The sequence below is a fragment of the Triturus cristatus genome, chromosome 3_1 (genome assembly GCF_964204655.1).
Source record: "Triturus cristatus chromosome 3_1, aTriCri1.1, whole genome shotgun sequence".
Lineage (NCBI taxonomy): Eukaryota > Metazoa > Chordata > Amphibia > Caudata > Salamandridae > Triturus > Triturus cristatus.
In genome coordinates, this window is record NC_140583.1 from 812,432,883 (window position 1) to 812,448,603 (window position 15,721).

At 44.6% G+C, this 15,721-nt stretch overlaps 2 protein-coding genes across 2 annotated transcripts in view; one reads left to right on the top strand and one right to left on the bottom strand.

Moving 5' to 3' along the window:
* LOC146861092 (uncharacterized) overlaps positions 1-15,721 on the bottom strand; it is a 311,460-nt gene that overhangs the window by 277,696 nt on the left and 18,043 nt on the right. The window lies entirely within an intron of this gene.
* The window catches only part of PRMT2 (protein arginine methyltransferase 2), a 453,544-nt gene continuing 448,298 nt past the window's right edge, over positions 10,476-15,721 (top strand). The window contains exon 1 of the mRNA XM_085646208.1: positions 10,476-10,525. The gene's annotated coding sequence lies outside the window, so the exon portion shown is untranslated. The remainder of the gene's footprint in view (positions 10,526-15,721) is intronic.

Below are 15,721 nucleotides of genomic sequence, written 5' to 3' on the forward strand. Positions count from 1 at the left end.
AGATTTAATCAAAAATGTTATTCTACATTGTCCCATTTGTCAGCATATCAGGCAGCGCAAAGTGCCCCAAATTGTTAAAGGTCATTTACATCGCGGGAAATTGCCCGCTCAAATTTGGCAGATTGATTACATTGGTCCACTTCCTATGAGTAGGAATTGTCAATATGTTTGCACTATTGTTGATACATACAGTGGCCTGTTGGTGGCCCTTCCCTGTAAGCAAGCTACCCAATTGAATACTATTAAAACATTGGAATTGATTATGATGTATTATGGTGTGCCATTCCAAATTCAATCTGATAATGCATCCCATTTTCGTGGAAGATTGGTACAGGAATTCTGTGTGGAAAACAATATTGAATGGGTGTTTCATATACCATATTATCCACAGGCCTCGGGTCTTGTGGAGAGGTTGAATGGCCTGCTGAAAGATCAGTTACGTAAATTAACAGATGACAAGTATAAGAATTGGCGAGACTTTTTGCCTCAAGCGCTATTGATTTTGAATAACCGTCCTTTTCTAAATGCTGAATCCCCACTTATGCGTTTGTTTCCTCCGAATGTTGATGCTAAGCCCAATGAAATCAGAGAGACTGTGATGTACTGGGAAATTACTCCCGGAGCTTTAGCTCCATGTAGAGCGACCCCAGGATCGGCAGGTTTAGACTTGCATGCCATGGATGACACCGTTATAAAAAGTAAGGATCGAGTCATCATTGAAACTGGTGTTGGTGTTCATATACCAACTGGGAATTTCGGATTAATTGCCCCTAGATCGGGGCTGGCTGTAAAAGGCATTCAGGTGCTTGGAGGAATCATTGATAGTGATTATCAGGGAGAGATTAAGGTGCTCCTACTGAATAGCAGTGAGGTTGACTTACTGATACATCAAACTGACCGAGTGGCTCAATTGCTAATAATGCCTGTTTTCAGTGGTGAGATCACAAAAGGCACTGCCCCAACGTTGCTAACTGTACGAGGCCAGAAAGGTTTTGGCTCCACAGATAATCCTGGGGCCAGAGTTTGGGTGCAGTCGCCTAAGAATCCCCCTGAACAAGCAGAAGTCATTGCAACCGGTCAAGACAACACCATTTTAGTTATGAGACCAGGGAAAGATAGCTGGGAAGCAGTCCCGGCTGACAAATGTTACTTACGAGAATGAATAATGCCTGTATTTGATTCTCTTTCAGATCATTCTTTGGACTGTTGCTGCAGGATGTGTCGGCGTTGGACTCCTTTTGGGCTGGTACGACGAGAGAGGAGGGATCCCATCAACCCGGGCTGAGTTGAGAACCCGAGTGTCGCGTTCCTTCGCTGCGTGGGATTCGTCGTCGAACTTTTGGACTACGTTAGCCAAACGAGTTACTAAAGCCCCTCATTTCTGCTTGACACCGATGAGATCGGTGACTGACATTCTAGCGACTTGTTTAGTTGCTGTCCCTGCTTCATTGGAGACTTTGACTCATATTTTCAATTTATCGTATGCTCGCCCCAATGTTCTTCTGGGCGATTTTGCTACCCACGAGTATTGCCCCTTGTGTACTGTACTGTCAGACCCGATACCCCCTATTCAGTCCCAAATAGTTACCTATAATATCACACAGGGTGATTTGTGTTTTTTCCTTACTTGTGATCCTAGTGCGATTTCTGAATGTATGCGTTTAAGATTGAAAGGTGCCACTTCATTCACCGCTCATGAACGAACTTTGTGCCTTCAAAGGGCACCGAAAACATGTACTTCTGTTCAGAATGACATGACTTGCAAGAGTATGGTGGTTACCCCCAGTCACTATCGCACGATGTTACTACCTGCCGGATGGCTTTTCTCATGTGGTAATACTTCCTGGCCATATATCCCCGCAAATATTTCTGAAGGCCCTTGTGCCATTACTAGACTGAGCTTGTTAATGTTTACATCACATCCGAATGCCAACTCTCGTGTGATTCGAGATACAGTGAGGTTACAGGAGGATTGTGACTCATCTTTGCATTTATATTCCAAGTCTGAATACCTTAGCCTGGCTGTTTCAATTGTTGGTGTTCCTGCTTTGGCAGTTTATAATGCCAAATCTATTGGGAAAATGGCCTGCTGGATGGTAAAATCCATTAATCATACTTCTACAGTCCTGTCTGACATGCTATTAGACGCCCAGGGTGAACGTAGAGCTATCTTGCAAAATCGAGCGGCCATTGATTATCTTTTGCTTAAACATGGACACGATTGTTCTGATTTTGAGGGTCTTTGTTGTTTTAACTTGTCTGATCATACAAAATCCATTCAAACTCACATTGATAAACTACATGACTTGACAGAAGAAGTTAGAAAACACATTGACCAGGGCTGGTTTGACTGGCTCTTTAATTGGTTACCTGATTTGCATATGTTGCGTCAGATATTAGGAGGTATTCTGATTACTATCGGCATTTTGATTTCTATCTGTTGCTTTATTCAGTGTATTCCTTCACTACTTCAATTCTGCACACCTGGTACTAGACATAGATCAGTTAGACTTGTTTCATATTATTCTTCCACAGATATTAGTTCTGTTTAATGAATGTATAATAGACTGAAGTCAAGGGTGAAATGTTCTGCTCGATTTTCCCGGCCTTCTTGTGTTAAAAAGTGATTGAATGTGACTTCAGTCTCTTACCATTCAAGCCTAAGGGTTAGAGTAGTGAATGGAGCCTATTTACTAGGCACTTCGATATGATTCTGTGCTCTTCCCCATAGATCAGGGCTTGCACACATAGCCTAGGGGATAGATTCGTTAGTATTAGGGATAACCTGTCCTGTAGTGAGGGTATTTCATGGAGCCGTGCTGAACTCAGGCCTGGTAGGCCTCAAACGGGAGAGACTCCATCTTTCTTTCTGCTCCGGCAGCTTGGGATGCTTCTAGGTCAAATGTAATGTTTTAGTTATGAGGTGTTATTCGCTTGGAGAGAACCGGTTCAGGCCGGCCCTTATCGAAGGATTGTATTTTTCTTCATGCCGAAGACACTACATCAGGCCGGCCGGCTGGGAACGTGTCCTTGGTACGAGGAGGTACAAGAATTTGGTGGGCGGCAGGTTACGGGCCGGAATTTTCCATGAGGAAACGCACCTCTATATTAGTGAAAGTCTGAGGCAGTTACATGTTCAGTCCGTAGGCGGCATCTAGCCGTTAGCAGTAAAGCTACTACTTATTCCAGGGAAGACAGACGCCATCTTGAAGGCGGAGAAGAACCGAGAGACAGATACTCTCCTAGCAGAATAGCCAGAGAGGAGAGAGTAGCCGATAAGGAAGAGGTCCCAGTGACTCGGAGAAGGGTGATCCGTGACTGCGGAGGTGTGACTTCCAGGCGAGCCGAGGCACAGACGAGAAGGGAACCTAGATGACCACTGAGTGCAGGCTACATACTACTAAGGTGATGTCGACCCTTTCTTATTAGAGTGCACAACTTAATCTTTCACTTTTCTTTGCAGGTTATGTGTTATATTGTAATGTTATGTGATTGCGTATGTAATGAGTAATAAAGTACCCAGTTTGTAGTGAACCAACATGTGCTGCGTGTTCTTGAATGAGAGGGTAGCCTATTCTTCTAGTCAGCTGCGGCTACATGAACAGATGTTAACCCTGATCAGGTAAGTGGTAACTGAATAAGGGAAAGAGGAGCCCCTCGAACCGGAGAACAGGCTATGCTCGAACTGGCAGTCCTTGTGTGATCTGATGAATAGTGAGACTGATTCCCTTTTTGTATGTTATGGTGATCATAGGATGAACTGTCGTATGAGACTGCCGTCTGGGTAGAGAGGTCTGGATTCGTATGGGATCGCGAGGCCGCCACTTGTGATACTGCCGTCTGGGTAGAGAGGTCTGGATTCGTATGGGATCGCGAGGCCGCCACTTGTGATACTGTCGTATGGGCAGAGAGGTCTGGATTCGTATGGGATCGCGAGGCCGCCGATTGTGCTGAGACTGCCGTCTGGGTAGAGAGGTCTGGATTCGTATGGGATCGCGAGGCCGCCACTTGTGATACTGTCGTATGGGCAGAGAGGTCTGGATTCGTATGGGATCGCGAGGCCGCCGATTGTGCTGAGACTGCCGTCTGGGTAGAGAGGTCTGGATTCGTATGGGATCGCGAGGCCGCCACTTGTGATACTGCCGTCTGGGTAGAGAGGTCTGGATTCGTAGGGGATCGCGAGGCCGCCACTTGTGATACTGTCGTATGGGCAGAGAGGTCTGGATTCGTATGGGATCGCGAGGCCGCCACTTGTGATACTGTCGTATGGGCAGAGAGGTCTGGATTCGTATGGGATCGCGAGGCCGCCGATTGTGCTGAGACTGCCGTCTGGGTAGAGAGGTCTGGATTCGTATGGGATCGCGAGGCCGCCACTTGTGATACTGTCGTATGGGCAGAGAGGTCTGGATTCGTATGGGATCGCGAGGCCGCCACTTGTGATACTGTCGTATGGGCAGAGAGGTCTGGATTCGTATGGGATCGCGAGGCCGCCACTTGTGATACTGTCGTATGGGCAGAGAGGTCTGGATCCGTATGGGATCGCGAGGCCGCCGATTGTAAGAGGTCTTGGTATGTATAGTAGGAATTCCCTGTCCTTAGGTGGTAAGATATATGTGGTTACCTATTGTAGATAGGCCCTAGGGAGAGGGAGGGGGTAACGTTCTGGCTGGGTTAGTGAGGCTCTGCTGAGCGGGTTCTATCTGATCCGAAAACCCAAGCAGAACAATGGATCACCGTGTAACTACATAAAATCCTTTCATAACAATCAGCTCCAAAATACCTGGTGTCCCAAGTAAAATATGGCCTTGCATACTCACAAGAGTTTACAGTTTAAATTCTGAACCCGGAACGGCGGGGGAAGGTGCTCTTGTCGTCACACTCTGTCGGCAAAGACACACAGTCATATTAATAAAAAATGTGGTCACTCGATCAATGGAGCCCCCAGCGCGCTCGTTGTGTGGTTATCGCTAATCACACCCCACTCTCATATGCCTCGCATCTGATCGTTACCCAACAACGGGTAACAAAGTTATGGCGTCTATGCTGACTCAACCTTCGGTTCTCACGCATACATCCCCTTGTCACACCACCTATGTCAGATGGGTACTCACTACTCCAAAGAGACACTCTCTCTTGTTGCCCCACAACCGTCCTCCGACGATAAATGTGCCTCGTATTCTGCCCTTATATAAAGAGACACGCTTAATTCCAACGCTGCTCGCTACACGCCATGTCCGTGTGTGTTCAGGACCGTCCTCTCCCCTGCACTATCATAGAGAAAGGACTACAGAACTATCAGTGGCACTTACAAGTACGTGGCGGCCATTTTGCAGTTCCTAATCCCCTCTATGTAAACTGCATAGAGTGAATAGACCCATTATAATTCCAATGGATAGGAGTACGTTGCTCTTATCTCCTGATATGCTTAATTACAGGAACATCTTTCAACGCATTTTACATAAGGGACTCGTCTCGGCATGACCAAAAAAAAATATATATATATATATATTTTTTATGTACAAATCATGGGTCAGCCTGAGAGTTCTTCGTCTCTCTCTTGGTAGAACCTATAAAAAATGATGATTCGTGCACAGGATCATTGTTGCATTATACCATATAGTTGGAACCAGGGAATCCCGTCATTTAATCCCAACGTATGGCTCTTCAATCGTTCCACCCATCGCTGTTCACGTATGAGGAGAAGACTCGGAACATCACTAGTGTTAGGTGGTATGAATGGTTTATCTACCACCACCCATCTCAAATCCTTTTCGTTGTGTTGTTTTTCAAGGAAGTGGGCAGTCAGTCTCGTATTAGACTTCCCACAACGTATGGTACTCATATGTTCCAGAATCCGGACCTTGATTTTCCGGGTCGTCATGCCAACATATACCAATTGACACGGGCACTTTAATACATAGATCACATTTTCGGTATTACACGTGGTGTGTTGTCTTAATTCCCAGGGGCTATTCAAACCAATATCAATGCTTTTCCCATTAATTGATAACGGGCAGGCTCTACAGAAGCCGCACGCATAATGCCCCATTATTGGTGGTAGGAGCTGCTGGTCATTCCGCAGGTTCCCTGCGTTCCTCTCTGATCTCGGGCGAGTGTTCACAATCAAATTCTTAATACTCGCACTTTTCTTGAAAGAGAACAAGGGAGTAGGCTGATTCAAACCGTTAGAGTTTAAAATCTGCCATTTTTTATTGATAATTTTCTTGAGCAGATTGGAGGATGTGTTGTATGTCGTTACACAAATACTCCTATCCACTGCCTCTCTCACATTGGTCTCTAAAAGAGCATCTCTGTTACAATTCCTAGCTCTTTTCTGAGCTCTCTTGATCACAGTATCGGGGTAGTCTCTCATCTTCAATTTAGCACTTAGAACCTCTGCTTCCTTCTTATAATCACCCACCCCGGAACAGTTTCTGCGAAGACGCAGAAACTGACCGTAGGGTAGGTTCTCCCTCAAGGATCTTGGATGGAAGCTCAGGAAGGATAACAGATTATTTCTATCAGTCTCTTTGTGGAACACATTACTTCTCAAGAATCCGCCCTCAGCTATGATATTCAGGTCGAGGAAGGGAAGTGTATTATTGGTGATGGTTCCAGTAAAGAACAAGAAAGAATTTCTTTGATTCAGCCAGGTGAGAAAGGCTTCAGCCGAAGTCCTATCTCCCCTCCAGATGATAAGGACGTCATCTATGTATCGATGCCAATCCCTGATGTTGGTACGAAAGGGATTGGTAGGTTGGAAAATCACTTCCTCCTCAAATTTAGATACATAGAGACAGGCCAGGCTGGGGGCACACGAGCTCCCCATGGAAGTGCCATGTGTCTGTAAATAAAATTTATCTCCGAACTTAAAGAAATTCTTAGTCAGTGCCAATTCCAAGAGGCAGAGTATAAAAGTCCTCGGTGTTTGGAAATCCCAATCCTCTGAAAAGAGGATATTTTCAATCACCCTTAGAGTCTCCTGTTGGGGGATGTTAGTGTACAGAGACTCTATATCCAACCCGATAAGCAGATCTCTGTCCACATCGAACTCCACATCTTTGATAAGGTTCAGTACCTCTCTGGTGTCCTTCAGGTATGCAGGCATCTTTTGTACGATCGGACGGAGGTAGAAATCACAGAATTTGGATAGAGGTTCTAAGATTGAATCTATTCCAGAGACAATAGGGCGCCCCGGAGGGGGTTGCGTCGGTTTATGTACCTTGGGTAAGGTATAAAAGTAGGGTACAGTTGGATGTTGGTTACACAGAAATGTTGCCTCATTTTGGCTGATCCAATCGTTAGTAAGCGCTTCCTCTATTAGTGAGGCTATTTGAACCCTCAGTTCCTCTGTAGGATCCCTAGGTAGGATGGTGTAATTTCTACGGCCATCCAACAGTAGGAGACATTGGGCATTATAGGTATCAAGATCTTGGATAACTATAGCCCCGCCCTTGTCAGCTTGTTTTATTACCACTGTTTTCTCATCCCTGAGATCCATAAGGGCTTTATTCTCCGCTGTAGAGAGATTAAAGAAAGGTTTTTTAGCTCTTGTTTCATTCGCGAGGTCTAGTTCTCTCAACACTGCCTGTTCAAACACCCCCACCTCTGGAGGTAGCTGATTTAGGGTAGGAACAAATGTTGATTTCTTTTTGAATCCTGTATCATCCCCCTTCTCAGCTGGTTCTTTGCCCTCAAAAAAGATTCTTAGGCGTATATTTCGAAAAAAACCCAGCTAGTTCGCATTTGAGTTTGAAACTATCGGGTCCCTGTGCATGAAGCAGCTCTTATGCCAGCTAGCCTCACGTTTGCAGCCACTTTGTGAGTCACCCTGCCCTGACTCTACTGGCACTATGTGTGCCCCAGACCACCCTGCTTAATTTGTCCCTCCAGCCCATTTATGTGCCCCAACCTCTGCAGGCCCTCTTTGATCTCACCCCAACAGCCCTTGTGTGACATCGTCCTCGCCTACTGCTGGGCAAATTATGTGCCACTCTGCACACTCAAGTCCCTCTGCGTGTAACCCACCTCTCCTAACCCTGCTCTATGTCTCTCCCCGCCCCACCCCCCTCAGCACTTTCTGTTTTGCCTGCCTGCACCTACAGCCTTTCTTTGTGCTTCTACCACATTGTAATGCCTCTTTGTGCCCTACTTCCTGTAGCCCCTGTGGGTTGCACTTCCTCAACGTTCCTATCCAACAATGTGCATCACTATCGTCCACAATCCCCTGGAGTGCTCCCACTGCATCGCTAAATACTAAAAAGATCCCAAAGGCGAGACCGATTGCATTGCAAATGCTTGTTTTAGGATTTGAACCCTGGAAGCAAGGTGAAATAACAATTTTAAGATGAAACAAGCATTTGCAATGCAATAGGTCTCGCATTTACAAGAGTTTAAGCTATTGGCATTGTAAATGACAATGCCTTTTATTTATGTTTTAAAAACTAAAACAAAAATAAAAGTCATTGTAATTTACAATGTCAATAGCTCAAACTCGCGTATATGCGAGACCTATTGCATTGCAAATGCTTGTTTTTATTTCTCGGGGAAGAACAATCTCCAAACAGCACTAATGGAAGTGAGGCTTGCACACCTTTCTTGGTTTGTAAAATGTAAGGCAGGTATTTACTGAGGCCACATTTCTTTCCGCCACTGTTTGAGAGGGACTAAGCGGGCAGCGGACGCCAGGCTTCAATGAAGTAGAAATAACATACAACATGGAGGAAAAGATTTTTTTTAAAAAGATGTTGTACTGCTCATGGCCGGATCAAGTACAGTTTTTGTACCCAAGACATACACTTCCAATTCGGCTCCCAGACTTCAGTCTGCGTTTATCTTCAATCCTTTTGAAGGTGGAGCGGCCACGGCCGGGGCTGTTGAATGATCCTTAGGAGGTGGAGCTAGAAACGTGCTGCCTTGCAACAGATCCTAACAGATCGCTTTGTCGAGTTCACAGCTGATACGCAGCATCATAAATGTGCAGCTTGCTATGTGTTCTCAAGAAGCGATGTGTTCTTTGCAGACCCCCCTATGCGGAAGGTCAGTGGTGAAAGTACAACCTTTGTTTTATAGAAATCTGTGTATAGTAATTCAGGTAATATGCTTCTTGTGGAGCTAAAAAGTAAGTCATTTACACCATACAGAAATAAAGCATCAATGACTGCGGGGCTAAAAACAGAATAGTAAAGGCTTGGCGGCAGCTCGGAGGTTACAACTTTCCAAAAACCAGCAACCCTGCATACAGTTCACATCAGGCTTCATGAGGATTACTGAATAGACGACCAGCGACCCCTGGCAGATCATTTAGCCAGATAAGAGAATGTCCTTTTAACATTCTTTGGCAAAAAATCGCGAGTGGAAGGGAGGGTGTGGGGTGGGGGTGGGGTGGGTTTGCAGCAGGGGTTGTGAGCAGCAGCAATTTAACTGAAGAAGGTAGCTTGAGGGTTGAGATTTTATGAGAATGCCTCATTCTGAACCGTCCAACGAGGTCACGTTTGAAATGCCGTCTGGTATCTGCACAATCATAGACACACCTGTTTAAAAAAAATCCTGTATATACAGAAGTGCAAATGATACACACACTTTCCAAGGCCATTCAAAGAGCAGTGTATACAAGCATTGGCCGCACGACTCAGCCAGGAGTTGTCGCGCACAAAAATTAAATTAAACAAGCCCAGGAGTTGTGGAAGACGTGCGGCCGCGCGTCGCACTCTGTGGTGGGGGAGGAACGTTGAAGCGCGCGCGCTAGGGATAGACAGCTCCTCGCGCTATAAGGAAGTGGGATAAGGGAGGGGGTTGGGGAGAGAGGCACGCAGGCTGCTTTGATGTTCTTAGTGGCCGCGCGGCTCACTGAGAACATCAAAGCGGCCCCGAAATGTGCACGCAGGCTGCCAAATGGCGCGCGCGCCCGGCGCACATGCACTGTAGTTGGCGGCCTCAAAGCACTCGTTTGCACTTCCAAAACCCCCTTTTACAAAAGCTCTCGCGAGAGCAGCGCTAAAGCGCTGGCTCAGGCGAGACCTAAAAATCGTGAGTCTTTGCCTAAATCGGGAATTTTGCCACACGTGCATATTTCCTATGCAAGCGTCAAAGTTCTACAGTGCCTTTTAAATGCATTTTCACTCTGCCATGCCACAGTGCCCTACAAGTAAACATTAGAATGCCAGTTTCAAATTGAAGTTAGTTTTATGATTAATTAAAAACGATGAGGGCAGTGACTGTGGCCCCAGGCTGGCCGCTCCAGACCGTTATACTTGACCAGACATAACGGTTGCGTGTAGTTGCCTGTTCAACATCGTTTTAAAATCGGGGTTAACGCTTAGCAATTGAGTTGATTACTTTTATTTCAGGACGTCGATTTGGAAACGGGACACAGTTGTTTATAAAGTCCTTCCTGTGACGTACGAGGCGAATTTGATTTCCCGGCATGCCTCTGTTCGCACTTGCGTCTCGCTGGTTTAGACTGTTCTGGTTACTTCCTCCTGCAGGACCGTGGCTTGCTGTGTTCCTCGGAGGGCGGGAACGGGTGAGGTGGGAGTGGGCTGCTGTGGAGTTTGTGGGTAGGGGAAGGGGTTTCTATGGGAGCTAGTGACGGATTAATTGCCTAGTGAAGTTTGCCCAGGGACTTTCCGAAAATTCTTACTGTTGGACATCTAATAGTTGGGTGGTTGCAGCGCCATAATAAAGTGACCTGGCAGTTTGCTTTAACTTCAGTTTGCTCCAATTTACCTTGTTTACGCTTACCTCAATGGTTCCTATTCTGAAACTGTACTTAGTTGGCTTTGGTGGCACTGTAGTCTCCGTTATTTAGTTACAATCATCAGGTTCTGGCGTAGTCTTAATTTCCACGGTCCTAGTTAGATGCCTCATTGACTTGAACTGTCCTTTAAAAAAAAAAAATATATATATTTTATAAAACGGTTACGGTTTGATTCAAAACTATCAGACCTCACTCAGGTGAACTCTTACATTACATACTGAGCTCACTGGGATTTTGAGGGCGGGTGTGTCTATGTAATCCGTGCTGTGTCGCAGTTGTGCTCCATAATGTGAGACTGTACACTAATGAGTTATGTTAGAATGTTAACAGTAATATGACTGTCTGCAAATTGGGGACAACAACTTAACTAATTTATACTTTTTACTTGTCAAATGTAATAGAACTATTTTCACTTGATTATACATCATTCGTCCTCCATTTTTCACAGTTCCTACTGCAGGGTCTGACCTCTATGATTTTCCAGCAAAATGATCTGCCCTTTTATACCTGTCCTTCCACTTCCCTAGGTAAAAGTGGAGTTAAAGGTATTTTACTGTAAAGTTCTGGATAAATATTTTATATCAAAGACTTTTAACGCATTTTTATAAATCAGAACAGTTTTTGTGGGTTTGTTTGCATATCGATGCTGTATTGGTCAGGTTTACCAAACTGCAGCAGCATGCATGGACCTGGGAAACTTGGCATGGCAGACCAGGCGTGAAAAAGATGGCAACATTCCTTAACTTTCAGGAATTCAAACCTGCTGGAATTGAACAAGGGGGAAGGGCGCAGTAGTTACAGAGAAATGCAGGCTGTTTGTGAGGTAAACACCAAAATCCACAGGCTGTTTCCAGAAAAACTTAAAATATGCAATAATTAACGCGTCCAATAAATTTCAATCATCTCGATGTTGGAGTTTTATTTAATGTGACAATTTAATTTATTAGGGTCGTAAATCAGACCTTTTTGGAATTGGTGTATGTTTGCGAAAAGGCTGCTTTGGCACTGCAAGCAGTGGTCAAAGGGTATACAAATACTTAGGAACTGTAATCCAAAGTTCAAGAGAAGATACTGGTGACCGGGCCAGTGGATGTGTGAACCTGGTCAGCGACATTGCTGAAAGTAGTGAAAAAAAACTTTTTTTGTTGTTGTAACATTTTCACTTACAGAAAACTGCATACAAAATATTTGGTCTCGGTACCGTCGAAAGGGCTACCTTACCTTGATTAGAGCCAGTGACATTGCGGTTATACAAAGTCTTTGCGGTAGGTACTATAGCCCACTGCTCTTTCTCATAATTGGAACCTGTGATCAGCATCTCACCCAAATCTCTGCAGTAACTACATTAACCCATCAAACATTCTCATTTGGAATTGAATGTGTGGCCTGCAGTATACACACTGATTTCAATCATAAGTTTTCAGATAGATTTGAATCTGTCCCCTACAGGCTATGTGTCTTAATGCTCTCTTTCAACATGCCCCTTCACTTTGTCGCCTTGTCTCTGTTGCTTCCCCCACCCAAATTCTCTCTCGAAACCAGTATTAGCCGTTCAGGAGTAGTGTAGGAAATGTTTTAAAAAAAAAGAAAAATGCTTGAGAACGTTGTTCCCAACACTTGCTACCCACTACCTTCTTTGATTACAATTGAGCCAAACCGTGTGAGCTACAACTATAGCAGACCTGCCAACTCTCACCGTATGTCACACGCAGTTGACTTCCTTCAATGGTCACCTGGTGAGGAGCCGATATCATTCAGTGGCAAGGAGGACGACCTGGAGACCACTGCTCGAAGTAGATTGACCAGCCCATTTTCGGAGGCTTTCAACAGCCAATGTCCATTAACAGGTGTGAAAACACCCAGGACATCGGCACCAGCCTTGGCAAGCTAATTTTTTGTGGGCATAGTGGGCAAAAGTGCCTCCTGGTTAATTCTCGGCACAATACCTCGACCTAGTCTCGCACATTTAAATATTTTTTTTAAATTGGCAGGTCTGCTACACATTGTGAGTGAGTATAGATAGCGAGGCCCCTAATGGAATTAAGCTCATTAAGTGAGCATAGAAATGGCGAGCAAGTGATTTGATAAAAGTAGTCAAAAATGTGTACATGTTCAAAACAATTTCTGGGGTAAGACAGACACTAGCCTGTACAGACTCTAGAAGAGAGAAGTGTACATTTTCTCGTTACTTCAGGAGCTTTGTTTCCTGACAAATCTGATTCTGGAGTTGCCAGCTGCATAGGGAGACCATGAGGGCGGGGTATGCTTATTTTGCCTAAACTCTATTTAGCACAGGGTTATGTTTTCGTTTATCAATATGTTACAGGCTTGGATAATGTCAGGACCCAGAGTTTTGTCAGATGGTAATCGTGAGATAGTAATTCTCACCACCTGTTATGAATTGAGCAGTTAAATTGAGGTTCTGTTAGTCATCATTCGAGGGCATACATAGTTTATTAAAATATGTAGTTGAGGGTGAAGCGCTGTCCTCTGTGCTGAAGTGTTGTAATACTCCTCAAATTTTCGGTGTATTTCCTGATTATGAGACAGGTTGGCATTTTCATCTTTGATAGTGCTAAAATGGTTAGAGTTTTCAGATTGTCCTCTCATAAAAGCGAATAGCTTTCCAGATTTCTCTCCTACTTCCAAGATTTTAGACTGAAGTGGAAAGGCTTTCTTATTTGCTTTGTTTAAGTAAAATCTTCCATATGTAGTACATTGTTGGGAAAAACAGTTAATTCTAGCTTTCAGTTAATTTTGGTTTTACCAATATATGGATGTTGCATCCATGTAGGAAAGTGGATTATTATTTTGGGTGAACAAGACGCCATATCGAAATTGCCACCTCCTGCTAGATGTCACATAAAATAAACCTGTGCTTAATCCCTGGTAATGTGACACAAAGTAGTCAGGCTTGTGTAAAGTAAGCAGTGCTTACATAGTAGAAAAGTCAACCAAAACACAGTAAAATTCACAACCAATTTTTAAATAAAGAGGTGCGATGTTTGGCAGACCTAGATGGAGCCTTGGCAGGATACAGTAAATTGACTGGTCCCGGTGAAAGTCTGGAAGTCAAAATGTTGAGAATTTTTTAAGTCACAATGCTGAAAGGTACTTTTTGTTACTTTTGTGAAAAACGATCATCCTTGATTGGGCTGCTGCTGAAGTTGTAGCTGCCGCCTTGAACTGAAGGCCGGCTAGTAGAAGCAGGTTGCTTCCTGTGGAGCTTTGGAGGTTTTTGACTACAATTTTTAAATTCCCAATGCAGAATGGGACTTAGTTGATTTTTCAGCGTTGCTGGGAGATTTGGCCGAGAAGAAGCTAAACTTTTTTTCTGCAGGTCTCCTTGAATCTTTGGAGTTTTGGAGGATCTGTTTTTTCAAAGCTTCCACACTTTCATCTGGTGCCAAGGGAGTACACTTTTAAGACTCCCAGGACCTCAGGAGAGGGCACGTAGAGACTTTCAGGGTGTCAGCCAGCAGCAATGTCCAGTCCAGGCCCAATTGCCACTGGTCAACTGGGCATGTCCAGGAAAAGGCCTCTTGCAATTTGTCATGTGGAGCCACACAGAAGGTAAACCAACTGACCTTTAGAGTCCACTTATTTGTCATGGGTACAAATGGCATCAGGTCCAGTCCCTTAGGTATCCTCCCGGGTCACAGATAGCAGGTCCAGTAGGTGTTTTGAGGAGGAGCCTTGGGATGCTACATTAATGCGTGGCACCAGCTAGAGGGTCGGGCTCGATACTAGGCACTCTCTAAGCAGTAATGTTCTGTTTGCCCTACTGAAAACAACCCCACAGTTTCCCTTACTCTCAAAAACCAAGCTGGAGAACTCATTTGCTTGTGCATAACCTAAGCGCCCACCCAGATGTGTGGCCAGGGTAACGACCAGTCCCCACATCTGTGGTCACTCAAAATCGGTTCTCGGGGTAACTTCACTCCCAATGGATTTGGTGCCAGCCTGAATTGAGGGACAAAAGCTGGGGCGTTTCCAGGTCTCACCTGGCATGTACGTGTAACAGGGAAGTCTCTGCTGTAAATGAAGTTCCTTGACTCAGCCCACCTGGTCTTCCTCCCAGAGGAAGCAAACAACTCCCCAATCCAAGGCCATTACCTCTGCCCTGGAAGCATTTTCACACCTTGAGATTCGATTTATATTAAATATAAAAAAATCTTTAAATTGAGTTTAGTGAGTACTGGCCAACAGCTATGGATGAAAGTATATGATCTATACTTTGACTTTTCCCATGTACCAGTTATGGCTTGACTAGTGACAATATCATTTTGGGCCTAATCAGTGGGGCTGCATGCTGTTTCTAATTTCACACGTTTCACCCTTAAATCTTACGCACCCTACCTTGTGGGCAGCAAGGTGTGCCTAAGGTTCTCTTAATTCATTTATAGAATTGTTTTTTCTTACCTGTCAAAAGCGTGGTTTTGACGATGTACGTGTAACAGGGAAGTCTCTGCTGTAAATGAAGTTCCTTGACTCAGCCCACCTGGTCTTCCTCCCAGAGGAAGCAAACAACTCCCCAATCCAAGGCCATTACCTCTGCCCTGGAAGCATTTTCACACCTTGAGATTCGATTTATATTAAATATAAAAAAATCTTTAAATTGAGTTTAGTGAGTACTGGCCAACAGCTATGGATTAAAGTATATGATCTATACTTTGACTTTTCCCATGTACCAGTTATGGCTTGACTAGTGACAATATCATTTTGGGCCTAATCAGTGGGGCTGCATGCTGTTTCTAATTTCACACGTTTCACCCTTAAATCTTACGCACCCTACCTTGTGGGTAGCAAGGTGTGCCTAAGGTTCTCTTAATTCATTTATAGAATTGTTTTTTCTTACCTGTCAAAAGCGTGGTTTTGACAGGTCTGTGCAGCAGGGTTCATTCTGCCCCTGTCAGTCTTCACAGGTTAGACTTGTAGGCATGTTTGCACTGCCAAGAGTTC